Raw genomic sequence first — 27,649 nt, forward strand, 5'->3', positions numbered from 1 at the left:
TCTCATGGCTTGCTGATGCTGGTTTGGTCATATATATCTCATGGCTTGCTCATGCTGGTGGTGTCATATATATCTCATGGCTTGCTCATGCTGGTTTGGTCATATATATCTCATGGCTTGCTCATGCTGGTGTCATATATATATATATATATATCTCTCTCATGGCTTGCTCATGCTGGTGGTGGTGGTGTCATATATATGTCATGGTTTGTTGATGCTGGTGTCATATATATATATATCTCATGGCTTGCTCATGCTGGTGGTGGTGGTGTAAATATATCTCATGGCTTGCTGATGCTAAATGTCATTGAAAAGTGCAAGACGTGTATTGGACTGAAATATTGATGTTGCTGGTGGCGGTTGTGTATTCTTTTCTAAATTTTATGAAAATGAATATAATTACTGATATTAAATACTGGCAATCATTAAGGTTGGTGCTTTATGATCTTATATTTTCCGTATTTTCGTAGAAATTGATTTTTATCAATGATATTTGATAAGGGCCCCCTTAACTGTAAAACAGGGCCTTATCAAATATCATGATGAACAATTATGAATGAATGAAAGTGGCTTACAACAAATAGATATTAATTTTTCATAGGCCCCCAAAATACCCTAAAAGGAACGTGTAAATTAAAAGAGAAATAAATTGAATCACAGAAGTTAGTGCTTACAGCTTATTAGAATTCAAAATTTGTAATAAGATGTTGAATAATCCATGCTCCTGGTCAATGTTTGTTTATTCCCAAGCATGCATAGGTAGAACACGGGGGATTTGTATATCAGTTACTAACAAACAACACTCAGAAGCTGCTTAATTTTCTTAAACAAGAGCTGTCACCATAGGATGACATATGCCCCCTATAAACGCTTTGATAGAAGTTATGAGCATTTTTCGAAACCTAAACGCAGATTTTGAAACCTAAACGCGGACCCTAAGTTCAAGGTCAAGGTCACAGGGGTCAAAATTTGTGTGTGTATGGAAAGGCTTTGGTCATATACACATGCATACCAAATATGAAGGTTATATCTCAAGGGACATAGAAGTTATGAGCATTTTTCAAAACCTAAACACAAAGTGTGACGGACGGACGGACGGACGGACGGACAGACAGACAGACAGACAGACAGACAGACAGACAGACAGACAGACAGACAGACAGACAGACAAACGGACAGTGCGATCACTATATGCCATTTTTCCGGGGCATAAAAATTTTTGTAGATCAAAAAAGTTTATATTTTAAAGACATTTTTTTATATTTCAACTAAGTTAAATTTTGCATAAAAGTAACATGAGGACTATAATATTAAGCATAATCAGCAGACGTAAATGGAACACAATTTATTGCACGGCTTTGAACTAACATGATAAGCAGGTTTGCACATTTGGATGTTAAAGGAATACCAAAAAGTATAATTATAATACAGCATACATATTTCATTTTCATAAGCCATTCAGGAAGAAAAAAGCTGTAGTTATTTGATCATTAACACAGGTATAGAACAACACAATACAATAAAATTAACTTATTGAACATTTAGTAAAAACAAGTACTAGTATATTATGAGAAATGTGTTTAAAACACATTAATTCTTCTCTTCATTTCATGCATAGATATATCATCAATACTAACTGACTAATGGGGTCAATTACCCTCGGGACTTCGGTTAACATAAATACTCTGCGTTGAAACTTGAACGATGACCTTGACCTTTAGCCACTCAAAATGTGCAGCTGCATGAGACACATGCATGCCAAATATGAAGTTGCTATCTTCATTATTGCAAAAGTTATAAAAGTTTAACCAAGGTTAAAGCTTTGTGACACATACACACATACAATGACAGACAGACAGACAGACAGACAGACAGACAGACAGACAGACAGACAGACAGACAGACAGACAGACAGACAGACAGACAGACAGACAGACAGACAGACAGACAGACAGACAGACAGACAGACAGACAGACAGACAGACCAAAAACAATATACCCCCGATTTTTGGATCCAGGGGGGGCATAACAATCTAATAAAGGGCGTTATAAACGCAATACTCAACATAACAACTTTGCCTATATAACGTTGTTAAGAAAGCGCTGTTTCCATTTGATAACAGTTTATTGAAAGGATGGCGCTGATTGGTTTAAATTGCTTTACTAAATAAGTCAAGTAAGTAAATCCGTTTTGGATTGAGAAATGTGTACATTGATGACCTTAACATAGGGTTCACTATATATAATGTAAACAATGCAAAAATTTCATGACAGGAAATATATGAGAAAAAAGGATAATTAAATCCAAAAGTACTTAAATTTTAATTGCATTAAGAGTCATATAAATTGTTTTATACTGACAAACTACTATGGAGGTGTTATATTATTTTATTGTTGTTGTTTATGTTAAAAAAGAACGAGAGAATAGCCCAATTTATATAAGTAGGGATGGTGGAAACACATACTGTTGTACCGGGTATGTGGCATCATCAGAACTAGACCCATTGTTCAGCATATGCTGCATTGGAGTTGTTAAAGACTTTTAACCGTTTATTTAGATGTTAATATCAAATGGAATTACTTTAAATTGTATGTTACTTGGAAAAGAAAGTTACACTGATGTGTACTATGTTTGAAATAAACAAAAATATTAATATTTTAGGGATTATTAGATCACAAAGTGGTTTTACATTGCCACTCAATGTTTCCAAACTTAATAAAATCCAAAAATAGGTGTAAATCTAGTGTTTGAGTTATATGTTGTATAAAGAGACAAAAGCAATGGGGAAATATACAGAATTATGAATATTAATTATTTGGAAAGGTAGAGCCTGGTTAAACAGCTCTCCTCTGTGATAGGGGATTGGCATGCATACATGCATTTATATAGAAATATGACATACAATTGTATTTTGTAATGTAAATTAGTTTAAAATTGTATTTAATATATATTTGTATGCGTGGTTCAATGTTGAACTCTTGCAGACAGGGAATATAGCCGTAATGCTCCCACATGTCTGTATGGAACTCTGAAGAGAATGGGCTATGAAGAAGAGACATCCCCCCAGAGTGGCGTTATGACAATATTTAAAAGGAAAGTTAATAATAATATTTATATAATAAAGGTAATGACTAACTTGTCGCCAAATGGTCACCTTTATAGGGCCACATACAAATTAGAAAGTAAAACAATGTACTTTACAGTTAACAACTATGTTTATACATAAAAGTAGATTATTTACATTATGTACAATACTACATGCATTTCTTTATAGCTAAAATACAAGTTGCCACCCTGGGGGGCTAAAAGGGGGAGTTATGGAAGTGAAGGCTGGTGTGGTAGGGGGTTGCAAGCAGGGGTAGTACAACTGGGATGGGTATATGGGAGACAATTGGGTGTGGAGGAGTACTTTTACAACCGTTTTGTCCCCTGGACCAGAGAGTGCACGGTAAATGGTAACTAATTAGAAGTACACATGGAAAATAATGAATAAAGGATTAAGACAAAAAGATATTTGTAATACTGTGAAATTCCAGTAAAATATAAAATTGGTAAAAAGACCAAATTATGCTACAATGCAGGAAATAGCCCACAAGAAGGTCTTATCTATCCTATAAAATATAGAGGATGTCGTGTCCAAAAAAAAATTAGTACAAGAGTATGTTATTAGCTATATAAAACAAAATAGCAATTTTAACAAGAATTACGGAAAAAAGTACAAGAGTACATAATTTGCTCTAAAGAACAAAATACAATTGTAGCAATCTTAAGAAAATACAATAATACCAAAAAATTGTTATTACCCTGGATAGGGCTAAAGATTTTTTTTTGCAAGGTATATGGCCCTACACTGTGCACTCCAGTCTGACATGGCTCTTTTAGTTTGAAGGGGATGGGGGAGGGTGTCAGAGGGGAAGAGAGGGGGCAATGCAGCCAACAATTCCAGGTTACTGGACGGTCTCGTCCTTTCTTTTAATAAAAACTGCCATAAAATATGGTTGTATGAAGACACTGAAAAATGTAAAGGGAGAACTAACGTTATACTTATTTAAAAAATGTTTTAAAATAAAGAATATCAGGTCAATGCCATTGGAACAATAATCCCCTTAAAAACATAAAACAATGTTGTGTCAAATCCAACACAGTTACAATAGAACTACGGGTATGTCGAATTTGTATAAAATTTACACAGTTTTAAAAGAAGACAGACGTCAGTCTCATGACTGTATTATCTGGTGAGTGCTGGCTGCTTTCACTCCCTGAATGACCTAGATCTTGTCAGTTATCTGACAGTCCAATAGATATTTGGCAAGGGCAGAGAAGAATATCATCAATATATTATACTTCTAATTTTATTACTAGTCACAAAGTCTGACCTAAATAAAATGATTACCAAAACTAAGATTCTCTGTAAATACAGGTAATAGTACTAAATTAAATAAAGGCATCTGCATTGTTACACTTTAAATTGTGTTAAGAGTAAAGATAATGTAAAAATAGTACATGTTTTGAAAAAACAAGGATTAAAATATTTAAATCCAATCTGTCCCTAAAGAACAACATATATTTGATGGAACAATATAAACTATTTTAAGAGAATAAGAGGAAGTTTTTGTTAAGAATTTGTTGTAGAGGCATGACTGACCATACCAGACTTGATTCTTTAAGTACATATCTCACTACAATTAAATACTTTGATAAACGGATATAAATCAATCAAACTATTTTTTTTTTTACATATTTACAAGGGAGATATTGTTTTCAAATATTTGAGTATTTATTCAATACACACATGATTTATTTATATATCATTTCTTATATTTGAACTGTTTTCAATGTACCATAAAACAGTAACTTTAAGCTATACCTAAAGGATATGTACAGTCAATAACATTGCAACACGTGTATTCAACCATTAAAATATAACCATATCTTTGTTTTCCTAAATCATTTTTCAATGATGCCTTACAATAAGTAGTTAAATAAGATATGTACATGTAGTATATATTTAGTGAGATAGATATACATCGCATGTTTGAATGAGTTACTGAGAATAACACCATTGTTCTAAATGGATGAATTATCTTTAACGATTCACACATTACTCATAATGAATCAGCATAATAAGTAAAAACTTGCTATAATAATAACCACTTAAACAAAAATAATGAAAGGTACACTAATTGTAATGAGTCAAGATGTCAACACTTTCAGATTCTTAACCATCATGTATGCCTCTAACATCATTATGTATAATTGCATCTTTAAAAGAATGCATAAATTAACCACTGTTCAGCAATATAACTATAAACAATAATCTGGTTCCTTTTAACTATACTGGGTTTTATATTTTTGTGTTATCAAAATCCTTCCTTGGTGACAATAGTTCCACTTCACTTTCATGCACCCGATGCCCACAAACCTCACTGTTAGTGCTGAATATTTCATGTGGCTGTAATAGGGCTGAATGTTTCATTTGGCTGTCACAATATCAGTGCTGGTTAAGTATACACAATCTGCAAAAGAAATATTATACATTTAAGATTGTGCTTTCATCATGTTTTAAAAGAGAATGATGGGTATACTTTCTACATTTTCTATACAATTGATATTCCAATTATCCAAAATAATTATTGTCAATGCAATTTATTAGTGATGATTTATTCCATAATGCCTTTAAAACAAATTGAATAATTAATTGCAAAACAGATACATTTAACATCCCATGCAATTGTATTTACTCAACTGGTTTTATTTGTTTGGCCAGGTTTATCTTATTTTCAACAGTGTTAAGTCGTATTAAAACAGTTAGTTCACCATTTCACATTTTTATTTTATAAGCTGTAGCGTATAAAATTTTGCGGTAGGAAAAGGAAGGTAGAGCTAATCCCAAGGTGCCTGAACCACGTGACTTTTTCGGCTATGTGTGGGACAATCGGATGTAAACAAAACGTCGCTTTAGGTAACGTTTTTGACAATTTTTTCATTATTTCAAAACCATTTTCAAAAAAACAAAGACGAGTGCCCAGTCATTGTAAAAAGACACAACTTTGTTAAGTTTGCGCAAAATTAATTAAGTATTTTTTCCAAAAAGTGCAACCGCGTGTTTGAAAACACATGAAGCAAGCAAATGTAAGTAGCTTATCTATGAAGAATAACAATGTCCGCCCTATTTTTTAAACCCTCGACAATATTATAATCAATGTTTTTGTTGATTGAACAAAAAATATACCACACATAGCATTTCACTTCGTGTGTTTTCAAGTGCGCGGTTGACCCTGTGACCTATTTTTTGACCCGGCATGACTTGACCCCCCATATTTTGCAGGCAGGCAGGCAGGCAGGCAGGCAGGCAGGCAGGCAGGCAGGCAGGCAGGCAGGCAGGCAGGCAGGCAGGCAGGCAGGTAGGTAGGTAGGTAGGAAAATGATTATATTTTATTTGAGAAATTATATTTTAATACACTTATAGTCTATGAATATTTATACCAGACTGCTTTTATTTTAAACGTAAACCTTACCCTTTAGCATACAACAAGCATTGAATGAGTGTAGAAAGACAGCCCAAAGCCTTTAATGGAATAATTCAGACATGGCGAAAGAACATCACAATTTACAGGCCAGACTGGACTACCAGGCGAAAAAATTCACAGGCCATGCATTGGCAGATCTCATTTAGAGGTTCAAGAGAATACAAAATTTCATATTTTGGGCAAAAAATAAGTACTTTTGACTATTTTTATGGTGCTGGTCAAAATTGGGGTTTGTAACCAAGCGAAATTAAAAAAAATGCTCATTTTGGGGTTTTAGGCTGGAAGGAAAGGTTAAAATGAACAAGATACACATATGTATGCAAGAATTATAATCTTAGCAATAAGGTTCCATGTAGTTATTGGGGCAGAAAGGAAGTTCAGATCAATGCAGGCGTCCTGAAGGGGTTTCTAGTACTTCTTTTGGGGATAAAGCTTCCTGCAGAATTGTGAACACAACAAATTTCATTGATCCATGTCACCTTTCCATGGAAAGACAAGCGAATAAGGTCTATACTGCCCTTAAATCATTGAATGAGCGAAGCATGTACCAAATAAAAAACATAACAAGTTGTTGAAAGTGCCAAATTTTGTCAAAAAGATCCCTCTAAGGTTAATGATGAAGGGGACACTTGCTACACCAATCCTATGTTTAAGTCGGGCGCGTCATCCGTTTAAGCCGGAACCATGACTGTAAGTATATTATAAGAAAGCAATACCAAAAATAAGCTAATTGTAGAGTTACAAGTTTGAAATCAACTCGGCTGTACTGCATATATGCTCAGGAACAAGGATAAACCTGTTAAGTGCCAACTTCAGTTGCCAACAAAGCACAAGCTTTACATGTGAAGACGCGGAACTATCGATACAAACTGCACAGGAAATTACACGACGTCAAGGGTTTGAGTGACCACAAACCTGATTATGACAGTCTTTCACACCTTAAGCATCATAAATATGCTTATTTGCTTGTGTACATGATAATAAATTAATATTTTTACCTGTTTTGCCATCAACAACCCTTATCCAGTGGCCCTTGTCTTAGTCGCAGACATTCCTCTACCTGAAAATAGAAATAGATATAAAATGAAACAAAAACATGTATTTATGTATTTTTAGTGTATTTCTATGATTAATATCAAGCTTGTTTAATTCATGATTGATTGTACTAAATATGAAGGCTGGTATGGAAAGCGGTCCGACGCATAATCCAAAGAAACTAGGTTTCTCATGACAGAAACTAGGTTTCTCATGAGAACCTAGGTTCTCAGAATGAGAACCTAAATTCTCTTGAGAACTATGTTTCCAAAATGAAATCTTGGGTTCTCATGAAAACTTAGGATATCCGAGAGAACAACATGAAAAGCTGTCGAGAACCTAGGTTCTTTTGAAAACTTTGGAAATAAAAGGAGAACTTAAGTTGTCAGAATGAGAACCTAGGTTCTCATGAAAAATCTACGTAGTTACTCATGGAACCTAGGTTCTCATGAAAAACCTGGTTTCTTGTGATTTCATAAACCTAGTTTTTCATGATAACCAAGGTTGTCACGGAAAACCTAGTTTCTTGGGATTATACAACCGGCATAAGCCGTCGGTGACCGCCTCTTGTTCATATATATGATGTTTTCCGAGCATGGGTGTTCTTGATGAATGAAATTAGTAAAAAAATCGGTCTTTGTTGGCCTGAACACATGAATAAACAAGAGATGTGTTTGTCAGAAACACAATGTTCCCTATTGCGCCGCTTTAAAATAAAATGTCAATATATATATTATCTCCCTTTTAAAGCATGTTTCTTCCCTTGGATTATATTTTTTTACTTTTGACCTTGAAGGATGACCTTGACCTTTCACCACTCAAAATGTGCATCTTCATGAGATACACATACATGCCAAATATGAATTTGCTATCTTCAACGGACGCACAGACTTACAGACGGACAGTTCAACTGCTATATGTCACCCTACCGGGGGCATAAAAATTTGACTGTTTATTAAATTATACATCTTTAATTGTAAATATTAATTTGAGACTAAAAATTGAATCAAATTCAGATAAATTTTTACATTATTCATTGTTGCCGCATTTAAAGAGTTTAAGATATTCAGTTGTCGTGTTCGGGCTTCAAACAACTGTACGACAACTGTATGGTACAGTATTGGGCTATTGTTTAGTTTTCTATTTTAAGTATGTCTGTGATATATTTAAGCAATCATTATGGTATAAATAGAAGTTTAATCTCAATTGATTAGAATTTTAATCTCTATTGATACCGAGGTAATGTGTAATAATGTATTATTCAATTTTAAGATATCGGCCCACACTGCAAGAAAAACTTGTGCTCTAAAGACTTTGCAAACATATTTTAATCACTTGAGATATCTGCAATAATAAAGTTCTAAACAGCTTGTTTTCATTCTGTCCAGCCCGTGTGTAATCATGTGCGCCCTTAATACAGGGTTCTCAGCTTTTTTGTATAAACAAAATTCCCTGATTTTTCCCAGAAAAAAATAATTTCGACCTATTTCTTGCTTTAGACATGCTCAATAAATAGCACTAGCAGACAATAATATGTATTATCTTTATGTGATTTTAAATGGAGAAAGAAGTAGGTATTTACTTATGTATTTACTTATAGTACAATAAGCTACATGTGTACTAAAAATCCAACTTAGGCATGCAGAGGAATCGATTTGCAGTTTTAATTATTTGGACTTTTTGACACAAGTCGGGAAAGTCTGACCAAAGAAAATTCCCTGATTTATCCCTGATTTCAGGAACTTTTCTCAAATTCCCTGACTTTTCCCTGACTGGAAAAAGTTTTCCCTGACTGGAAAAAGTGAAAGTCTTTTTCCAGATTGGCTGGGAACCCTGTAATAATATTTGTCCCGTATTCCAAACGATCAAGTTTACGCCGTCCGACGCGTAATTCTGGAATACTAGGTTTTCATGAGAACCACAGATTATGGCATGCATTTCGACGCATAATCCCAAGAAACTAGGTTTTTAATGAGAACCAAGGATATCCAATATAAACTTGGGTTCTGGAAGCCATGTGCAATCTTTAAGCAAGAACCTAGGTAAAAATGCCTGCCATTCCATGTCGGTGAAATGGGGCTTTGTTTGAATGTTAATGCTGTACGCACAAGCTATTGTTCTGTTACTGGATCACGGAGTTCCTGGCGTTGAATTCTGACTTCATGTAGCACATTAACGCTACACGGTCAATCAATATGCCTTTGAAATTAAGTCGGAAAGCAATAAGCCCTTATTCGGCTATATAAGGGTGGGGGTCAACTTGAAAAACAACTATTCCAGGTCAAATAATCTGAATTCATGCATTAAATGCACTTATTTTCTTCTTTTTTGCTAAGAAATGACCCAAAATCAGCTTTTCAAGTCATATTTTGCACTTGCATTTAATTTTGAAGGTCACAATATACTAGGTCACACTACTAAAAGATTTTCTACACAAATTCAATTTAAAAGCAATAACTTTAACGAAAAATAGTCAAACTTTTGCGCATAGAGACTCCCATAACCATACCTTTTCTCCAAAAGCATTCCAACCCGAATTGATTTAAGCAAAAAAAAAAGATAGGTCACGCTGTACGTAAGAAAGAACTCAACACGAATGAAGTCACTTTTTTACGGCCATCTATTTACCGGGTATTCTCTAGATGAAGAGGGTTTCCCGCCATCTATCAAAGTGTTATGTAGTCTCCAACCTTCAAGAAAAAGATTTAATTTCTAGTAAACAACAATGTTTTCCCTACCACATGCACAAAGAAATAATCTAAAATAAAGTCATGGCTTACAGAGAACTGTGTCTTTAAATAAATGATCTTCATGTTTTTAGAGGGTATAGCATTGCACTCTAAAATTGTTAAGTATATTGTAACCTAAATTATGATGTCGTTTGGTGAGACGCCATTTACATGGAACACCGCCGATCGCGATGCCGGTTATAGACGCTCACATTACTGCGCAAATATAGGGGCATAGGAAATACCAACCATTGAAGCGACCTAGATCAGTCAGGGGCGATAAGAATGGACAGGGATATACGCGGACGAATACATATTGCAGTCGGCTCTTTATGATGAGCGAAAAAAACAAATAAACTTTTCAGAAATCATAATAATTTTTTTTTTTTTTTGGGGGGGGGGGGGGGGGGGGTAAAAAGTAGGTCGGTAAAGGCCAAACAAACTTTATTTTAATGTAGGAATATATAGAAGCTCTTTGAACACATTGAAGGATGTTTATTTTACACAAGCTGTTTCTTAAATACTTTACAAAAGGATGGACAGACTAACATCTGAATAGAACCAGTATAACTCTCATTCTTCCTTACACACACACATAATATTAAAATTAACTTTTTTTGCAGATTACTGACAACATGTTAATAATCAACAAGGGACAAAATTGTCACAAAACCAGGTTTTCAGTTGAAAAAAGTCTGATAAAGGAAGACCATTCAAAATGTGTATTGTTAACCCCCTTGTGTAAAATTGACCTTGATTTCAATTAGAAAACAAGGGCTTTTTGTAAAACATGCATCCCCCCCCCCATATGGGCTGTCAGTTGTAGTGGAATCCATTTTGTAAATACTTTTTTTGTCACTGTGACCTTGACCTAGTGACCTGAAAATCAATAGGGGTCATCTGCCAGTCATGATAAATGTGCCTATGAAGTTTTATGATCCTAGGCATAAGCATTCTTGAGTTATCATCCGGAAAGACAGACAACTCAAAATCAAAATGTGCATTGTTACTGATTGTTCATAGTTACATAGTTGTTTCAAAATCAATGTATTTTTAGTTGTGGCGACCTTGACCTTGGAGATATTGACGTAATTCTTTCGTGCGACACACCGTCCAATAATGGTGAACAAATGTGCCAAATGATTTTAAAATGTCACAATGCATGACATAGTAATGGCCCAGACAAGCTCATTTATGGCCATTTTTGACCTTCAAACTGAAATTGTGACCTTGACTTGACCTTGGAGATATTGACGTGAGGTTTTCGCGCGACACAACGTCTAATGATGGTGAACAAATGTGCCAATGATTTTAAAATCTGACAATGAACAACAAAGTTATGGCCCGGCCAAGCTCATCTATGGCCATTTTTGACCTTCAAGCTCAAATTGTGACCTTGACCTTGGAGATATCTACGTAATTCTTTCGCGCGACACACCATCTAATGATGGTAAACAAATGTGCCAAAGCGCCAAATGATTTAAAAATCTGACAATGAACGACAAGAGTTATGGCCCAGACAAGCTTGTTCCGCCAGCCATCCCGCCCGGCGACATTCGCCAATCTAATAACCAGCTTTTTTCTTCGAAAAAAGTCTGGTTAAATATATTTCTCCATCCAGTCTAAAAATAGTCTATTTAGCATTTTAGGCATGCATCCAAATACTTTTATATACTTGATTACCAGACATTTATTAAATATAACACCCATTCTATATGATAAAATAATGAAAATTACAATTTATTGCAATTTGTCAGACAGTGCGTCAGAATAAGAGCAATGAATTATGATGCTGTAATCAAAGCACACTTGTAGTAACTTAGCTATCTAAACAAGAATATACTAGTAAAAATATATTAGTGTTTACTGTTTACTGTTTACTTGTTTGGTTGGTTCATACAAGCGATTGGTCTGTGGATAATATGCTGCTCTCACCACTGGATGTCCCAATTATAATATAATGCTTGAATTATATAGAATATTATTACATTTGACATTTTTGCTCTATCCAGATAAACAAGAGCTGTCCGAAGACATCACGATAGACTTTTCTTTCGCTTTTATAGAAATGTACATTTACACGCACCTGATATAATCATCACAACAGCATGTTTATTACAACAGCATGTTTGAAGTGAATTTTGTGTGGTTGCACTTTTTATTAAACTTAAGGCTTAAGGCTTAAACTTAAAATTACCCCCAAAATGGCAAGAAACTTGATTCTAACTTGTTAGAATGGAGAGTCCAACTAACCTTTCAACTTGATTGCAAACTTTATCCAGACTCTTCTTAGCTCATGATGGGGGCATAATCATTCTTTAAGGCCAGTCTGGTGTGGGTGATGGTCATCAAATGTTCATAAAGATCCTGAGCACAAAGGAAACTCTTTATTTCAATATTTGTAGTAAACATAGAATTACAGATAAGTGTAATGCAAGATTGGACATTATTCTGCTTCATTGCAGGTAAGGTCATAGGTATGAATGATCATACACAATGACCACAAACACATGTGTGAAGTGTCATTTGCATACCTGTAATAGAAAAAGTGATACGGAGATGTTGAAAGTTTACCTTAACTAAATTAAAACAAGATGTGTTTGTAAAACACTATTTTCCCCCTCATCAGGGCTAGCGCTGGCCCAAAAAATGTTTGAGCCACCCAGATGTAGGGGTGTCCGGCATGCCCCCCCCCCCCCCCCCCCCCCGGAGATTTTTTGGATCCTAGATTGTCTGTGGTGCGTCTTGGGCCTATTGCCAACCAGTTTTCGTTTGTTTCAAATAACAATTTATACTATAGATTTTTCATATTTCTTTTAATGACAACAAGCACATGTCACATATTATAATATACATCAAATCACAATTGTCATAGTAATAAAGATATTTTAATACAGCGCATTTTTAACAACATGATGAATGGCATGTAAAATACAAGCATACATTTCATTCACAAAATACATTGTTTTGCTGCTTTACTGCTTGCTGGCATCGACGGCATGAGTGTGATCTGAAAAAAAATACATAGTCAATCTGCATATATACATATAGTTAGACTATAGCATTTCAAAGTAATTTCAAATTAAAATTCCTCTCATCTTCAAAATCTTACCTTTAGACTTTGCATGTTTCGTCACCGAGTCTTTTTTCAGGATATTGCAACCTACAGTGAACGTGTTGGAATTCTGCACCTTAATGCATAGGTCACAGTACATTGATTTTGATTCATTCTCAAAGCGAAGCCAATTATTATCAACTTTCCATGACTCTTGGAATGCTCTAGTTTTTGTGTTTTAATTATTTTGTTTGTTTGTTCAGACTCATTTTCGTCCAAAGGACGCTTTAAGGTTAAAGAAGTCATGTTAACGACTGTACAGACAAATTGGTATCTTCCATTTATATAGTAGACGACATGAATTAGTCTTCCTATGCGTTACAAATTCGTAACTTTAATTAAATTTTAATTGCAATTAAACCGCGCGTGTTTTTCACGTTTTCCTTTGATTAAAATACGCCGCTGTTAGTTATCATAGTGTGTGAGTAAAACGATCAAATTATTAATGAACACCTTTTCATTTCAATCGGAAATCGGCAGAAAGTTGTAACATCAACGACATAGAACTAATTATTTAATTATCACTCTTTAATTTGGATCGATAGTCAGCTTGGAAACAATTAATTTATTGTCACGCTTATTTTCATTTTTAATCTTATAATACGACATTTGCGACCATCCGCTATTTTGTTTGCAGACGACAATATTAACTGTGTATTCATAGCTCCACCCATTTTTACGTTTCATTCAACAACGTCATTTCATGTGTAAGCCAGCTCAGTTTTGATTGGCCAGCTACCATGTGCACTTCAATAACAATAAGGTCAAGCGATGTCTCGATACAGGTGCAGACCGGTTTTCGTTCATGGTTCAAATTGCGAATACTTTCATTGAAACAAAGAGAAAAATATAGAAAACCAGTTTCGGGTTAAAATGGCGGCTGTTTTCAATGAAATTTTACGAGATTTTAGCATTTTCGCAAATCGGATTTTTCTTGAGCCAAATTCTCAATATTTTCGCAAATGGCTCAAGTGGCGAACGACAGCGCGAGCCCTGCCCTCATATATTCGACCTTTGACCTCGAACGATGACCTTGACCTTTCACTCCTCAAAATGTGCAGCTCTATGAGATACACATGCATGCCAAATATAAAGTTGCTATATATAATCTTCAATATTGCAAAAGTTATGGCAAATGTTAATGTTTGACACAACAAACCAACAAACAGACAGGGCAAAAATAATATGTCCCCCAGTAATGTCACTAGTAACGAATTTCCTCCCTTGATCTGCTAGAATAGCTAGAATAGCATTAATTGCTCCATGATGATATATAGGCTTATTTACATATATCAAAACCTCCACAGCATACTTGCAAGGAATGTCAAAGGGTTCCATCCATTTGGTATAGAAGTCAGTGGCTGTGAATATGTAGCGGTTCCCAGCTCACGCCTCAGTGAAGGAACCCATCAAATAGCATCCCACTATTTCATATGCATTGCTTGCTGGACCTGTAAATAGATTGTTCTTACTAGAATTTTCTGCAGAAGATAGTATAATCACAGACTTAAAGTTTACACATTGTTTTTGTTTTTACTAGACATTTAGTTCCAAGGTTATGCCGAGATGTATTGAGTTGATAATTGTGGCGTTCTTTACTCATGTCACCTATGAAGATAATGTGATAAGGGTTGAAATAGTAGTGACAATTGAGTTCACTCACTGTTTATTAATTCTTTCTAAAAATTACACTTATTGATAAAAATCATACTAGTAACTTGTAGTATATAAAATTACTTCTATTATTTGTCATTTATAATACTAGTACTCACACCATTAACCAAATCCATATTCTGTACATACATTTAATTGTCCGTTTCAAAAGAAAATGTGGTGAATGTCATGAAAAACTAAATTGGTGAATGTCATGAAAAACTAAATTGGCATCGACAATAAACAAACAAAATAATGTAATTGGGTATTTGCTTGATTCAGCAGAATGAAAGTAAGGCAAAATATGTTAACTTACATGGATTGTTTTCAGTTCAGAATTGTTGGGTGGCTTCGATGGATCAGACTTCTGGCACTGTACACACATCTATAAGACACTCATTTTTCAGTTTAATGCTTGGCTAAGTGAGTTTAATGCTTGGCCAAGCTACTAGCGATAAACAAAGATTTGGCCATAACAATCACAGAATGTTCACATGTGAACACTTTTTTTTTCTAAGTTCAATAATTTTTCTCAGTTGAATGCTACTCTATACTTACAAGGGCTGTTTGTAAAACATGCATGCCCCATATGGGCTGTCCGTTGTAGTGGCAGCCATTGTGTGAATACGTTTTTTGTCACTGTGACCTTGACCTTTGACCTAGTGACCTGAAAATCAAAAGGGGTCATCTGCGAGTCACGATCAATGTACCTATGAAGTGTCATGATCCTAGGCAAAAGCGTTCTTTAGTTATCATCCGAAAATCATTTTACTATTTCGGGTCACCGTGACCTTGACCTTTGACCTAGTGACCTCAAAATCAATAGGTGTCATCTGCAAGTCATGATCAATCTACCTACGAAGTTTCATGATCCTAGGCGTATGCGTTCTTGAGTTATCATCCGGAAACCACCTGGTGGACGGACGGACGGACGGACCGACCGACCGACCGACCGACCGACCGACCGACCGACCGACCGACCGACCGACAGACACGACAGACATGAGCAAAGCAATATACCCCCTCTTCTTCGAAGGGGGGCATATAAATTTGTTAGATACCAGAACCTGCAAGTTTATTCAATATGATTAATGCAAAACATGCTGTTTTTAAACACTGGGTTTTGCATTTAAATTTAATTGGCATACACTTTATTTAAAAATTGCATCATTACTTCAACATCATATTCCAACATCATTAGCATAATTATCCCCATCATTGTGTGTGGAAGTACTATAATAACTCATCAACAACTCCTTTAAATAATAAACAGGTTGAGATCTTTCAACCAAGAATTGCTATTCAGTGCAACAGTAAACTATGTTGTTAATGCATTAAAAAAATGATTCAAGGTTTACTAACTTTTTTATCAAGCCATTCAAAATGATAAATTATAGGTGCCACTTAAACGCACATGAAAGCCAACTGTCAAATGGTACCCGATTGATTTCCGGTCTCTGATTCACAAGATCTGGTCTGCTGTTAGATCCCATACTGCACTCAGCCCAACAGATTGGTGCTTATTCCACAGACCATGGTACATGCAGAAAGCTGAAATAAGAAAATGTAACTGAAACTGAAAAACATCCAATCATAAAGCACAAAATATACCTTGCATGTTACATTTTATAGAAATATAGATGTGATTTTAATAGGGCAAACTCCAAGTTCTTAACTTTATAGCATGTCACCACCAAAATGCATTATATAATGTGATATCTCCAAACATTGGCTGAAGCTAAGTGTAAATATTTGGTTATAAAAGAATTGAAATTAATAATTGAATGTTACCATCCCTGTAATGTTACCATCCCTGTACAACAATTGAGACTTAATTTGAGTATATTCTTAGTGTTTGGAGATAACATGGCAACATCACAAGCATGCTACTATCAAAACATTACAACCATTGTAGCAAAGTTACCGGTGCGGTCTTTGAAAAAAAGCCTGTGTGGTAATTGCGTTTTGGTAGAGATAAGGGGTGGGCTGTGACTGGCTCATAGAAGCAGTAATCGTTGGGATTCCTCAGAAGCTGGCGCTGACGTGAAAGGTTAGGTTATGGCTTCGTATCTACAATGGAACCATTTCAATGTTTTACATCGTTTACATATACAGTAATGATATTTTATATAACACTGTTTTGTGACTATAAAGCCTGTACATGATTTAATGCAAATTAAACATTTTGCCACATGTAGTGTAGTGTAGCAAACCACATGTAGTGTAGCAAACAACAGAAAAAGTAGTCTAAAGTCTCTTGTAAACCAAATTTTAAGCAGAAAGTGTATACCCTGATTAGCCTGATTATTTTGCAATTTGAAAATAAATTGTTATGAAAGTTATTGTGAAATCAAAATTGCCAATGTGAATTTATAAAAATAATCTTTAACCCTTTCAGTGCTGGAACCGAATTTTGAAGGCCTTTGCAAACAGTTTGGATCCAGATGAGACGCCACAAAACGTGGCGTCTCATCTCATCTGGATCCAAACTGTTTGCTATTCTGATAGTAATCTTTGAAAAAAATGAAGAAAATGCTTATTTCACAAATTCAGCAGACGACATTTTAGCAGACGACAAATTTCCCAGCATGCAAAGGGTTAAATAAAATATGAAAACCTTTTTGTTTGTTTGTTTGTTTGTTTGTTTGTTTGTTTGTTTGTTTGTATGTTTGTTTGTTTGTTTGTTTGTTTTTTGTTTATTTTATTTTTATTTTTTTGTATGTTTGTTTATTTTTTATTTATTTGTTTGTTTGTTTGTTTGTTTGTTTGTTTGTTTGTTTGTTTGTTTGTTTATTTATTTATTTATTTATTTATTTATTTATTTATTTATTTATTTATTCATTCATTCATTTATTTATTTATTTATTTATTTATTTATTTATTTATTTATTTATTTATTTATTAATGCAAATTATGATACTTCTTAAACTTTAAAAGTAAGTGTGCTTGTTAAACAGCATATAAATCAGTATTTAGACAGTTATGAAGAAAAGGGATAATAAATGAAGAAGCTTTCAATAAAAGAATAGTTAAAGCAATATATGTTTGAGAGATTCATTTTTTTTAGAGGAATCAGTTAAAACTATCCCAATTTTTATAAGAAAAGAAGCCTTTAAAGCAAATCTGAGTATATTATAACAAGACGCATTAAGTGTCTAAGGGGGCTGTGTGACTCTGTTGGGTCTAGTGATCATGCCAGGCTTGGTACAGGTAGAAATCATATAAGAAGTAAAAGTAGGACCCCAGCCGGTATTAATGCCACTGATGTTGGGCGTGAAGACATATACATCAGAAAGTGGGAATTGTTTGGGTGTGTAATCACCTGACTGTGAGGTGGTTTGTTAAGGAAATGGAGACCTCTGATATGGTAGGAGTTGACAGTTAGCATGAAGTTATTAGTGTCTAAAAGCCTACGGCATCAGATGCAATTGAGCTGAACTTAATAGGTATTAATTAATGGTTTAATTTGCTCATAAATAACGTCAGTCAGGTTTATTCTTTTAATCCTGGCGTTAACTGGAGAATGTTTTTAAAATATTGTATCATTAGCATTAACCAGACATCCAATATGTAAGTAAACACACACAAGAAAATTGAACATGTACATAATTATTTCTTTATATGTTGAATACAACAAATTTTTATAAAAAGAGGGCCAAAGTCGCTCACCTGAGATTCAAAAGAACTGACCTGTTCTGTGCAGCCCAAGATGTCATGTGAACAAATGTTCTAACCAACTTTCATGACTAGTGAACACCCTGGCAGCCACTTTTTCAACAGACGAGAACCAGCCCCACCCCCTGGTGGCCATGGTTCTAAAGCAACCAAAACCATTTTTAAAGTTATCTAAGATATCATTGGGACAAATCTTCTGACCAAGTTTCATGAAGATCGGAGAATAAATGTGCCTCTAGAGTGTTAACAAGGTTTTACTATAGCCATATAAGGAAAAATGCCCTGCCCCCTGGCGACCATGTTTTTTACCCAACTGGCATCATTTTTGAATTCGTTCAAGATATTATTGGGATGAATGTTGTGACCAAGTTTCATGAAGATCGGAAAATAAATGTGGCCTCTAGAGTGTTAACAAGATTTTAAAATAGTCATATACAGCCATATAAGGAAAAATGTCCCGCCATGTTTTTCAAGGAAACGAAACGTAGCCATTTTTGAAGTCATCTAAGATATTATTGAGACAAATATTTTGACCAAATTTCCTGAAGATTGGATAATAAATGTGGCCTCTAACTAACTAACTAACTAGCTAACTAACTAACTAACTAACTAACTAACTAACTAACTAACTAACTAACTAACTAACTAACTAACTAACTAACTATACTAACTAACTAACTAAGTAACTAATTAACTAACTAACTAACTAACTAACTAACGAACTAACTAACTACTTACTTACTTACTTACTTACTTACTAACCAACCAACCAACCAACCAACCAACCAACCAACCAACCAACCAACCAACCAACCAACCAACCAACCAACCAACCAACCAACCAACCAACCAACCAACCAACCAACCAACTAACTATACTAACTAACAAATACAAAAGTTTAAGCTTTTAATAGAAAATGCATTCATGAATATTGTTTAACGGTGAAACTAGCTGTTGATCTTAAACATTGAACACATGAAATAATAAATCAATACCTGAGTCTGTAGCCAGTATTGACAAACAAACCACCCTTGGAGATCTCAACTTTAGTTGTACGTTAATGGAAATTGTAGTTAAAATTATCTTTGTCAAATGCATAGATTTTTGCTATCAAAAGGATTGAATATTTATCTTTTTAGCTACATTAACTTGTTAAACACATTTTAATTCGAACAAACCTAAACATTAAAATGCTAGAAACTAAAATACATTTATGAATGTACTAAATATCTTTCAGTATTCACCAAGGGGCTTTATGTATTAAGGCTAAGAAAACAAGAAAGTGCAAGGCTAAGAAAACAAGAAAGTGCAAGCTGTACCTTTTATGGCATACATATGAGTCTTAGGCTGGCATCACCACAGCAGCATTTGCAGCATCTGTACTGACAACCATCATTTTAGAGCTAATCTTGACTGTAGGAGGCATTCTTGTACACGTGTAAACCTACAATGAAAATTTTCATGAAAGCTGAAAGTGTCTGTGTGGACTTGCTCAGGCTTATCTGAGATGACACCTCCTAAACAGATGTATTAAGGTCTGTGTGGACTTGCACAGGCTAATCTGGGATGGATGACACTATAAACAGATGTATTAAGGTCTGTGTGGACTTGCACAGGCTAATCTGGGATGGATGACACTATAAACAGATGTATTAAGGTCTGTGTGGACTTGCACAGGCTTATCTGGGACGGACGACACTATAAACAGATGTATTAAGGTCTGTGTGGACTTGCACAGGCTAATCTGGGACGGACAACACTATAAACAAATGTATTAAGGTCTGTGTGGACTTGCACAGGCTAATCTGGGACGACACTTTAAGTAGATGTATTAAGGTCTGTGTGGACTTGCACAGGCTAATCTGGAATGGATGGATGACACTTTAAACAGATGTATTAAGGTTTGTGTGGACTTGCACAGGCTAATCTGGGACGGACGACACTATAAACAGATGTATTAAGGTCTGTGTGGACTTGCACAGGCTAATCTGGGACGGACGACACTATAAACAAATGTATTAAGGTCTGTGTGGACTTGCACAGGCTAATCTGGGACGACACTTTAAATAGATGTATTAAGGTCTGTGTGGACTTGCACAGGCTAATCTGGAATGGATGGATGACACTTGAAACAGATGTATTAAGGTTTGTGTGGACTTGCACAGGCTAATCTGGGACGGACGACACTATAAACAGATGTATTAAGGTCTGTGTGGACTTGCACAGGCTAATCTGGGACGGACGACACTATAAACAGATGTATTAAGGTCTGTGTGGACTTGCACAGGGTAATCTGGGATGGATGACACTATAAACAGATGTATTAAGGTCTGTGTGGACTTGCACAGGCTTATCTGGGACGACACTTTAAATAGATGTATTAAGGTCTGTGTGGACTTGCACAGGCTAATCTGGGATGGATGACACTTTAAACAGATGTATTAAGGTCTGTGTGGACTTGCACAGGCTTATCTGAGATGACACCTCCTAAACAGATGTATTAAGGTCTGTGTGGACTTGCACAGGCTAATCTGGGATGGATGACACTATAAACAGATGTATTAAGGTCTGTGTGGACTTGCACAGGGTAATCTGGGATGGATGACACTATAAACAGATGTATTAAGGTTTGTGTGGACTTGCACAGGCTTATCTGGGACGGACGACACTATAAACAGATGTATTAAGGTCTGTGTGGACTTGCACAGGCTAATCTGGGACGGACAACACTATAAACAAATGTATTAAGGTCTGTGTGGACTTGCACAGGCTAATCTGGGACGACACTTTAAATAGATGTATTAAGGTCTGTGTGGACTTGCACAGGCTAATCTGGAATGGATGGATGACACTTTAAACAGATGTATTAAGGTTTGTGTGGACTTGCACAGGCTAATCTGGGACGGACGACACTATAAACAGATGTATTAAGGTCTGTGTGGACTTGCACAGGCTAATCTGGGACGGACGACACTATAAACAAATGTATTAAGGTCTGTGTGGACTTGCACAGGCTAATCTGGGACGACACTTTAAATAGATGTATTAAGGTCTGTGTGGACTTGCACAGGGTAATCTGGGATGGATGACACTATAAACAGATGTATTAAGGTTTGTGTGGACTTGCACAGGCTTATCTGGGACGGACGACACTATAAACAGATGTATTAAGGTCTGTGTGGACTTGCACAGGCTAATCTGGGACGGACAACACTATAAACAAATGTATTAAGGTCTGTGTGGACTTGCACAGGCTAATCTGGGACGACACTTTAAATAGATGTATTAAGGTCTGTGTGGACTTGCACAGGCTAATCTGGAATGGATGGATGACACTTTAAACAGATGTATTAAGGTTTGTGTGGACTTGCACAGGCTAATCTGGGACGGACGACACTATAAACAGATGTATTAAGGTCTGTGTGGACTTGCACAGGCTAATCTGGGACGGACGACACTATAAACAAATGTATTAAGGTCTGTGTGGACTTGCACAGGCTAATCTGGGACGACACTTTAAATAGATGTATTAAGGTCTGTGTGGACTTGCACAGGCTAATCTGGAATGGATGGATGACACTTGAAACAGATGTATTAAGGTTTGTGTGGACTTGCACAGGCTAATCTGGGACGGACGACACTATAAACAGATGTATTAAGGTCTGTGTGGACTTGCACAGGCTTATCTGAGATGACACCTTCTAAACAGATGTATTAAGGTCTGTGTGGACTTGCACAGGCTAATCTGGGACGGACGACACTATAAACAGATGTATTAAGGTTTGTGTGGACTTGCACAGGCTAATTTGGGATGACACTTTAAACAGATGTATTAAGGTTTGTGTGGACTTGCACAGGCTAATCTGGGACGGACGACACTATAAACAGATGTATTAAGGTCTGTGTGGACTTGCACAGGCTAATCTGGGACGGACGACACTATAAACAAATGTATTAAGGTCTGTGTGGACTTGCACAGGCTAATCTGGGACGACACTTTAAATAGATGTATAAAGGTCTGTGTGGACTTGCACAGGCTAATCTGGAATGGATGGATGACACTTTAAACAGATGTATTAAGGTTTGTGTGGACTTGCACAGGCTAATCTGGGACGGACGACACTATAAACAGATGTATTAAGGTCTGTGTGGACTTGCACAGGCTAATCTGGGACGGACGACACTATAAACAAATGTATTAAGGTCTGTGTGGACTTGCACAGGCTAATCTGGGACGACACTTTAAATAGATGTATTAAGGTCTGTGTGGACTTGCACAGGCTAATCTGGAATGGATGGATGACACTTGAAACAGATGTATTAAGGTTTGTGTGGACTTGCACAGGCTAATCTGGGACGGACGACACTATAAACAGATGTATTAAGGTCTGTGTGGACTTGCACAGGCTAATCTGGGACGGACGACACTATAAACAGATGTATTAAGGTCTGTGTGGACTTGCACAGGCTAATCTGGGACGACACTTTAAATAGATGTATTAAGGTCTGTGTGGACTTGCACAGGCTAATCTGGGATGGATGACACTTTAAACAGATGTATTAAGGTCTGTGTGGACTTGCACAGGCTTATCTGAGATGACACCTTCTAAACAGATGTATTAAGGTCTGTGTGGACTTGCACAGGCTAATCTGGGACGGACGACACTATAAACAGATGTATTAAGGTTTGTGTGGACTTGCACAGGCTATTTTGGGATGACAATTTAAACAGATGTATTAAGGTTTGTGTGGACTTGCACAGGCTAATCTGGGACGGACGACACTATAAACAGATGTATTAAGGTCTGTGTGGACTTGCACAGGCTAATCTGGGACGGACGATACTATAAACAGATGTATTAAGGTCTGTGAGGACTTGCACAGGCTAATCTGGGACAGACCACACTTTAAACAGATGTATTAAGCCCATTTTTCCCAGACCGTGGCGTGGCTCATAAGATAGAAATGTTGATCATATGCACAAGAACAAGTTTGACAAAAATAAATGAAATGGCAAAATATAAGAATTGGGCGTAAATTGAATGTCTTCTGAAAATTTGTAGAAGAGAAACTTAGTTCACACTCAAAACTCCTGCAGGAAATCCATTCAATTATAACACTTGTACATCACATGTTAATTTTGTTTGATCACGAGTGAAATAACAAACAAACAATGTTACACTGACATGAACAAATTTCTTGTTTATGTTATGCCTTTTTTCCAGAAAATAATTAAGAGCTATTTTCCCTTTCGCTGGAAAAGTTACCATTTCTCCCGTGGTGTGCCTCAATACATTTAAAAATACATTATACCAGCAAAATTCTCCAGTTAACCTCTTACAATGTAAATTAACGGTGAAAAAGCATAAAATAAAAAGAAAATGTGTTGGATTTTGTAAAATGTTGATTTTAAATCACTTGTGATCATAGAAAATATATATATATATATATATATATATATATAAAATTATTTATAATGTAAAAAAAAATTTAAAAAAATGAAAATTTGTTATTCACCGGTACTGGTGAAAATAACAATTTGTTTATTTTCACTGCTGTTATTTCACTGCAGAAATGTCATATTTTATCACAAGGTATAAAAGAAAGTTGTGTCCCTGCTTGACTGTAGGAGCTAATCTGGGACAACACTTAACGCATGTGCAGATAGGCCAGTTTTCCCAGAACGGAGCTGTTTTCTTATTGCAACAACCTACTTGTCACTGTATCTGTAGAAGCCAATGGATGCATCCTCACATACACTCCACTGCTTAACCTGTCAGGGGCGAAGATAATTTCAAAACATTGGGAGGCGGTCCAGTTTCTGTACAGGCTGTTGATGAATGATGTTGACCTTTGTACTTGCAATAGCCTGCAAACAAAAAAAATTGCCTACATTGACTAGAATCATGAAAATACCAGTATGACAGTAGTGCTAGGTTTCAATCTGTTGTAAATATCAATAATTTTGTAATAATTGCATAAGATATAGAAATACATGGACCTAAATAAGAAATAAAAGATAAAGAAATATAGAAAAAGTATGGTATGTTCTTATTGTGTGCATAAATAAGGAAAGATTAGTATATTTGCCTGTTTTTGCATTAAATAATTTTATATGGTCACATAAATATGTCAGCAATCAAAAGAAAAGATGTTTAAGTATATTTAAATCCAATTTCACCTAATATATGATTCTGCTCTAATTCTGCTCTATACAATATACCAACAAACAGCTTACTTACCAATTCTAAAACACCTGTCCCCTCGGCCTTTCCCAAACGCAACATGACTATATCCCATCCTGACTATATCCCATCCCCACCTTAACATCGCAAGCAATATAAAATGAAATAAAACAACTTAACTACACTAAGAATGAAATATCAAATATAGGTACATCTGGAAATTGTGAATCCCCTTGTTTGTATTTAGGTCGGTAAGTATTTATGTCAAGGTCTTGGCCGCGATGTACATATACAGATTAATTACATAGAGGAGTAGGACACTCCTCTATTTCCACAGTACAGTGCAACTCCTAAAAAAGAGTATGGATATATTGCATATATAAAGTGTAAAAATAATGTTTTATTTAAATAGACAATTTGAAGTGTAGTGACATACATATGTATATCATAATATGTTGGGTACAGTACAGCATGTAAGCTGGGTTAGTAGTGTACTCATCCAAAAAACATAGCCTGGCCTTTAAATTAAGTGAATAACTTCTTTTCTGTGGTGGACATTAAGCAAGGGTGCAGTGTTTTAGTGATTTAAACTGGGCACTAGTGATTTAAACTGGGCACTTAAAAGACCCAGGGACAGGCACCTATATCATGCTCTAACCCCCACTTACACCTATCTTGGAGGAGCAGAGCACACAAAAACACAACTCTAAACAAAAAATAAACAATAATCAATAATAATGATACCAAAAAACAAGAGGTGCTTGTGAAACACTATCCCCCCCCCCATATATTTGACCTTTGACCTTGAAGGATGACCTCGACCTTCCACCACTAAAAATGTGCAGCTCCATGAGATACAAATGCATGCAAAATATCAAGTTGCTATGTTTAATATTGCTGCTATGTTGAATATTGCAAAAGTCATACCCCAAAATTTGTTTATAATTGAATTTTGTAAAAAATTTGTAAAAATAACATAACATAGTTTGTACATAATGCAGACAACATAAAATATATAATGACAGCAATATACATAGTAAACCATGGAATGCGCACACAATACCAATGATACCACAAAAACGAGAAAAATGATTTTCACTTATTTCCATTGTGGTGATATTGGTGGCTGTAACCATGAAACAGTCATGTATTAGACATTTAATAATTTATATGTATCAAATATATACTGCTTAATATATCAAGAATATTACTGATTAAGTTTGAAGAAATATAATGAAATGTTCATTATATCACATAAGTTGCTTTGGAAAATATCACACTGCATATGTAGTTAATAAACACACTTTGTAGCACAAACACACTTTGTAGCACACAAAAAGCTTGATAATAAATATGAGATTCTTGCATCATAATGATCATAAGATTTTTTTTACAGATTTTAAAAGAACATAAAATACATACAAAAAATTATACTATAAAAATCTATAAAGACTGTTAAGTGTTTTTTTACGTCACCCTTGAAATGGTTAGGTTTAGTTACATCCATCCCTGATGTTTTTAGGAAGATTATTCCATAAACTGACACCCTTATTTGTAAATGATTTAGAACCAAAATTACCTACTCTTGGTTTGCAAAAATGACCAGAATCTACAAATGTTTAATTTTCAGCAAAAATAATCAGATTCTGGCTGGCTGGCTGGCTGGCTGGCTGGCTGGCTGGCTGGCTGGCTGGCTGGCTGGCTGGCTGGGCTACCATATCGGACCTAGTACCTACCATATCGGACCTAGTACAAGTACCTAGTACATAACTTGTGCATGCCAGACATTGGCTTAAAATGCTCACCCATGTACTCTGGTGCAAGACCATTTTAACCTTATGTACATGACATAGTATGATCTGTTGTACTCTTTTTGAAACAGGCAGCAAACCTGAATGAGGACATATTTTTAGTTTCAGGTACATTGGAGTGACATGAAATGCTGCAATACATGAAATATTTTAAAACTATGTGACAATAACAATTTAAGTAAGAAACAAATTAGAAATCACAAGTTATTTTATTTCAGTAATTGTGTATTTTGAAACTACCTATAGAATGATTTAATTTGATGTAATGAAGTATTTTAAATCAAAAAGTATTTATTCATTGCTCATTTGGTGAAACATGACTGCTTCAAGATGTTAGCAGAATAATCATGTATTTGAATTTGACTTGTATGCTTAAACAAAAGTGTAGTAATCTTACATTTCTGACATGACATAATTAAAAAAATACTAACTTTTCGGACAAATTTGGATAAAATCACACAGCATTGATTTAACATGAAAATGCAAATTTACTTGGAATAAACATTTAAAAATTGTTTTGCCTTCTTTTAAAAAAATGTTGCAAGTTGATTTTAGAAATATAAACACGTATAAACAGGTGAATTGTTACACTTTATTTTGTAACTCGAACGACATATTTATTTGAAATTACCGTCATTTGAAATTTAAATTGAATGCTCGGCTTTGACAAACTATGACGTTATGTAAATAATACAATACGTAATACATACGCAATACATACCTACATGCATTTGTAAAACTGGTATGAGGCCCAACACTAATGTTTTCGTTATAATATTCTGGAAAAAGCAAGGTATATAAACAACAACGTTTACACAGTATGTTGACAAGCGACATGTCATGTGCAACTCATGCAATTACCCAGTACACTTTTAATGAAAACGAAAGTAAATGTGCAAAGTAGTTCTAAAATG

General features: G+C 35.3%; 2 long non-coding RNA genes across 6 annotated transcripts; both read right to left on the reverse strand.

Annotated features, from left to right (window-relative positions):
* Positions 1-1,330: 1,330 nt before the first annotated feature.
* Positions 1,331-27,597, reverse strand: LOC127845637 (uncharacterized). Of its 5 annotated transcripts, none has more exons than XR_008033299.1 (12): positions 27,461-27,597; positions 24,454-24,608; positions 20,059-20,183; positions 16,988-17,133; positions 16,478-16,614; positions 15,622-15,730; positions 15,380-15,448; positions 14,723-14,861; positions 12,549-12,662; positions 10,195-10,256; positions 7,530-7,591; positions 1,331-5,517 (listed from the first exon to the last, which is right to left on the reverse strand). It is a non-coding gene; the product is annotated as an uncharacterized LOC127845637 (long non-coding RNA). The 5 variants fall into 5 exon arrangements; XR_008033297.1 differs by having other exon boundaries at positions 16,503-16,614; positions 27,457-27,597; XR_008033296.1 differs by having other exon boundaries at positions 27,457-27,597.
* LOC127845638 (uncharacterized) lies at positions 13,095-14,600 on the reverse strand. Its single transcript, XR_008033301.1, has 2 exons — positions 13,408-14,600; positions 13,095-13,305 (listed from the first exon to the last, which is right to left on the reverse strand). It is a non-coding gene; the product is annotated as an uncharacterized LOC127845638 (long non-coding RNA).
* Positions 27,598-27,649: the final 52 nt, after the last annotated feature.

Source organism: Dreissena polymorpha, chromosome 9 (assembly GCF_020536995.1).
Source record: "Dreissena polymorpha isolate Duluth1 chromosome 9, UMN_Dpol_1.0, whole genome shotgun sequence".
NCBI classification, from domain to species: Eukaryota; Metazoa; Mollusca; class Bivalvia; order Myida; family Dreissenidae; genus Dreissena; species Dreissena polymorpha.